The sequence below is a fragment of the Corythoichthys intestinalis genome, chromosome 20 (assembly GCF_030265065.1).
Source record: "Corythoichthys intestinalis isolate RoL2023-P3 chromosome 20, ASM3026506v1, whole genome shotgun sequence".
Classification (NCBI taxonomy): domain Eukaryota; kingdom Metazoa; phylum Chordata; class Actinopteri; order Syngnathiformes; family Syngnathidae; genus Corythoichthys; species Corythoichthys intestinalis.
Genome location: NC_080414.1, coordinates 4,833,867 through 4,839,836, shown reverse-complemented (window position 1 = coordinate 4,839,836; position 5,970 = coordinate 4,833,867).

Sequence of the window (5,970 nt, the reverse complement as noted above, 5' to 3'; positions counted from 1 at the left end):
ATCTAATAAAGATTTACTCTGAGCAACAGTTGGATACTTCATTCCTGTGTTATTTTCGCACTAGCATTCGTCCTTTGTTTCCTTGTCTCCACTTCATCAAACATCTGACAGAGATGACATAGGAGATCCCTTAATAAAAGATCTATAATCTCTAGTGATTGGTCTGCGATCAAGGTGAGAAGGCGGAGCTGTGAGAAAGACTTCATTTTATTGTACAGTACTTATCTTTCCTCCGCCTTGTACTTGGAAAGGAAAGAGAAAATATTTATTTATTTTTCCGAGGAAGTAAACTGTTTCATTTGATTTTAGTTTGCTTACCTCGAACTTTTGAATTTTTACAGTCAAAGAATGAGGATGTGCAGAGATTTATGATTGTGTGAGATGTTGGGTGAGCGTGTGCTCCCTTCCTAATCTAATCAATAGCGGAGTAATAGCAGCACCACCTCTGCAGATATGATCTATAAAGGAACTCTTTGAACGAGACAAACACTGATAAGTCCATTAAAGCCTTTCACAAACACACTCTCGCTTCATAAAACTTTGACAATCACAGATTAACACACTCCATTTAAAATGTAACACTATTTTGACTTTTGGGTTGAGTGATGCAATGGAATAATTTGATTAGGGCTGCAGCTATCGATTATTTTAGGAGTCCGTTAATCAACTAGTTAGTTCAAATAATAGAGTAATAGGATTAGGAACATTTCAAGATTGCACTTACAAAAGAGCATTAAATGCAAATACAGTGGCCTCCATAATTATTGGCACCCCTGAAAAACATGTGTTTTTTAAGCTTCTATTTTTTTTTTTTAATTCAAATAATATGGGACCTTAATGGCGGAAAAAAGAGAAAACTCCAACCTTCAACACAAGTGCATTCATTCAGTGGGGAAAAAATCCCCCATAAAGAAAGAATTATTTGACATCAAATAATGTGTGTCACAATTATTAGCACCCCTGGTGTTAATACTTTGTACAACCCCCTTTTGCCAACAAAACAAGGTCTGAGGACTAAGATGGCCATGGGAGGAGCTTGATTTTTTTATCTGGTGAACCATTTCTGTGTAGATTTGGCCATATGTTTAGGGTCATTGTCTTGCTGAAAGACCCAGTGATGACCCATCTTCAGCTTTCGGGCAACAGATTTTGATTTAAAATGTCCTGGTATTTCAAAGCATTCATGATGCCATTCACCCTAACAAGCCCCACAGCATCACTGACCCACCCCCATACTTCACAGTGGGTATGAGGTGCTTTTTAGCATGCGCATCTTTCGTGGCACGCCAGACCCACTTAGAGTGTTTGTTGCCAAAAAACTCAATCTTGGTCTCATCTGACCAAAGCACACCTCCCAGTTGAAGCCTGGGACCGTGTTTCGCTTTTATTCAGTATTCGCTAGTATTCAAGTTAGCATTTTATAGCATTTAAGCTAGCGGACTTTTGCTATGCAAGTTAGCCAACTGATTTTTTTGTTGTACATAAATCCTAAATCATTTATTTACTTTATACCGTTTGAGGCTAAGCTCAGGTCTAATTATTATTATTTTTTAAACGAAAGTGCAATTCTGCGTAGTTAGAAAAAGAATACTCGGGAATTGTATTTTGTATCGCATTTAATGCGTTTTTGAAAGTGCAATTTTGTTGCCTTTCTTTTACATCTCGTAATTTTTGTACAACATATTACATGTTCCTCATCCGATTACTTGATTATTCGAGCTAACTAGTTGATAGATTAATCCACGACTAAAATAATCCATGGAGGAATTTATTGTGTATGTTAATATAATTTAAATCATGTTCAAGTATTGCAATTTCAATTTGCTAATAAAATCCAGACATGTATTCTGGAAGTTTTCAAAATGTTTCTCTAGTAGATTTTGAAAACAAAGGTTTGAATTAAATGGTGTATCACCGGAACCATACACATGAAAGTCAGTATAATTCAATACAGATTTATTTAGCATTGATCATTTAGCCCAGGGTTCACTAAATCCGGACCTCGGTGCCACTTTTCCTGTCGTGTTTTCCATGTCTCCCTCCTCCAACACACCTGAATCAAAATAATCAGGCTTCTGGGGAGGTTGCTGATGACATAATCATTTGATTCAGGTGTGTTAGGGGAGAGAGACGTGGAAAACACGGCAGGAAAAGTGACACCGAGGTCCAGATTTAGTGAACCCTGATTTAGCCTAAGAATTAATTAGGTTCATCTTCGTGAAAAATGTAGCCCTAACCCCAGTTCAATAATGTGTTTGGCAGTGTTGTTAATAACGGCATTAGAATATAACGGCGTTACTAGCAGCGTTATTTTTTTCAGTAATGAGTAATCTAATTAATTACTTTTCTCATCTTGGCAACGCCGTTACCGTTACTGAGGCGGGAAAGGCGTGCGTTTCTATGTGTTACTAAGTTGGTTGAAAAAAAGTCTGAGAGAGACGGATACGAGAGAGCAGAGCAGGAGTGGGGAAGACGCCGTTGCAAACGCGATGCTAGGTGGCTCCAATAATACCTGACTGTAGCCATAGCCTACAAACTACGCCCACATGATACGGTAGATATCACATATTATAGAACTAGATTCAAATGACAGACACGGCTGCATTGGCAACATGTTTTAAGGACTACACGCGTTAGTAAACAGCCGCCATCTTAAAGCAGTAGACCTCTCAGGAAGGCTTTGATGTAGAGATCCTTCCTAGCGAACCTAAGTAACTTTTTTAAAATTTTATTTTAAAATACTCCTAAATCGGCAAAATCTTGACTTAAATCTATCTTTAAATGATGAAACAGTTTTAAAACTTACACATGTTGATTGTTGAAAGTAGACAGAAGGGAACTTCCACACATAGCAAAGGTTACTATCTAGTTATCGCAATACCCTTGTGTCTAGTTAAGTGGAGGGTAAAGAATTGGGCTAGGGCCAATTGTCCCCAAAACCCTTTAAACTTCACATTGTGTGACCTTTTTTTTTTTTTTTTGAGAAAAAAAAAAAACATGAAAATTATCACTAGTTACTTTGCCAAGTAACTAATTACTCTTACATTCAGGTAACTGAGTTACTAACGCAATTACTTTTTGGGAGATGTAATTTGTAATTGTAATTAATTACTTTTTTAAAGTAAAATTAACAACACTGGTGTTTGGTCTAATTAATGTTCCATACCTAGCAAAAAGTGTGCATGCAGGTTATGCTGTTATATCGTCCCTACCAATGTTGAAACCAAACCTACGCCCTTGCTTTTAAACCACAGGTGTCTACATTGCATTGTGGAATATTTACACCAATAGACAAGCAGCTGGTTAGCCTTTAAAAATCCATAGATGAGCTGCAATGAACTAATAAACACAGTGTTCAAGTGTAGTGTATATATATTCATATATACTGGATATTTATATTCATTTCTCCTACTTAAAAACAAATTTATGTCCATCTGTAAATGTGCAAAAAAAAATTGCAGCATTATAGCAGTATACGATATGTGAAAGCCGAATTTTTGTAACGTTTGTATTGACTGTCACTCGTGCAAATGCTTTTAATTTCTACCCACGGACTGATATTTCATACAAGGAAGCGTATATGTAAAACATGATTGCGTGCTCACAATAAAATAGAACAGAGAGAAGGGGCGGTTGAGGGGGGTGGCTTACATTTTAACCAGGTGTTAGGCTCAGTCATCCACTTCTCCTGAATCATCACATTTGTAGAGAGTGAAAATGTACTCTTTAACATTATGTTGACACCTAACAATTGAAGGCCACAGACAAAAAGCATTGAAAGATAACCATAATTCATGCCCTATTTTTTGGACTGTAAATTGCAATTATTTTCTTAGTTTAACCAAGGCAATTCGTATGTTAAATGACTAAAGGGACAACCCAAAGAAAATGACATTTTGGTTTAATATTGTCGCTCTCACGAGATGGTGAGGGACAATTTGCACTTTAATATTGTATTCAAAGGAACAGGCTTAAATTCACTTATACAAACAATAACAAATAACTACTGGTCCTTAACTCAAATGTCATGCACAGACAGGGTGTCATAACAAAACTGAAATGATCACATAACAAACTAAATAGTAAGGTTGTTCGATTTTGCCTTACAAGAAAATCCTGATTATTTTCTCTCAAACCCGATTTTCTGATTTCGATTACGATTTCTTAGCCCGCGCCGTTTACCGTTTCTTTGCCTGCTTGAAATGTTAACTGGCGTTCACCCTTGTTTAGGGCGGTCCTTGGACCGAAGGGTCAGCGGTTCGATTCCCGGCTATGACTGCCAACTGTCAAAGTGCCCTTGGGCAAAGCACTGAACCCTAATTTGCCTCCAATGGGTTGTCAGCGCCTTGCATGGGGCTGCTGCCATGCGCTTTGGACATGGTAACCATGTAGATAAATGCGCTATATAAGTTTTACCTCCTTTAGCCATCGTGTAGCACAGCTGACTCACTGATACTGAGCAACAACCAGTGGGGGAGGATTGATCCTTGCAGCTGCAAGCGAAGGGTTTCTCCCCTGCATTTTTGGGAGATAAAAAATGGCTAATACCGTAAGGACGATATGACGGGAAATTTTTGCGGTTTTGAAACCGTGACGTTAAGCCAGTCGCAATATGCAATAATTCCATTTATCGCGCAATAAATAGAAATGAAGGCGGTAAATTTTCCGCTGCGATTTATCGCCTCGCGTGCACGTGTGTGCGTGCGTGCGGCAGACATGCTGTTAAAAATTCGGATTCCTCGTTACCAACTGCGCAAAATGCATCTTCGTTCCAGGTCTGGCAAAAACTAGTGCCGGAGCCAATCGTTCCCATTATATCCTATTGTTCAACGTATACCGGCCGCGTCAGTGCTCCGGAGTGACTGTGGACCATCTATGGCGCGCCGGTGTTGTTGATGTGTGGGCGCTCCCGTCAGGAGTGCCATTTCACGCGGGGCGGCTATTTTTCGGCACAACGCCGGATATTTACAACGAAGTCCGCCAAAACATTGTTATCGACTTGGCTGCTACGAACAACCTCGCTTTGACAACGAACAGCTGCTTCAAACTCGTCCTGTTTATGAAAGTCGATTGTCATATGCTGGTGCTGTGTAGTAATGAGCAGACATGACTTCAGCGGCGCTTGCTAACTTTTTTAATGCGCGCACACACGAGATATCATGAAATGACTAACTAGATGAGCTACTTCCCTTGCCATTGGCTACGTGAGTCCAGAGTGATTATGGGACACGTAGTCCATATACTACATCGATGAATTCTAAACTGTCATGACTGAATGGAAGTTAAGAAGGCCAAATCAAACCATACCAGTGACTATAGATAATGTTGCAAATATGGTTAATTCAGTACGTGACACAGATGGATTCGGACCACAAATAGGATGTCTTGCTCATGTAGTAAACCTAGCTAAGAGAGCTGTAGCAATCAACAGTGTGCCCTGCCTCACTTTACAAACAGTAAAGATTGTTCTCTGCACTTTTATACAAATTTTTTTCAGATCAGTAAGAAGTAAGCACATAAATATTAAGCACTAAAATGCATGTTTATATGATGGCAATTTAATTTTTGCTCGTTAGCAAAAAAATGTATATATATATATATATATATATATATTTTTTTTTTTTTTACAGAGCATTAAATGTATTGAATCGGATCGAAAATCGTGCCCCCCCCCCCGTATCAAAAATCGTACCAAACCATGACTTAACTGTATCGTTGCATCCCTATGGAACACCGTTGCAGAAGCTATGATGGGAAAAGTTTTCATTTGCCTAAATGCCTGTTATTAAGTGCATTTATTTTTTTTAAACACATTTTATTTATTCTGTGTTTCTGTGCGGTATCAATATTGTTGTTTTTTACTTAAGAGGCGTGGTCTATTGTTTTTAGTTGTGATTTCTTAAAAAGTATTTTTGAATTTAAGAGTAAATATTTATCGCGTTTAAATGGGTGTACTTGATCTATTAATAT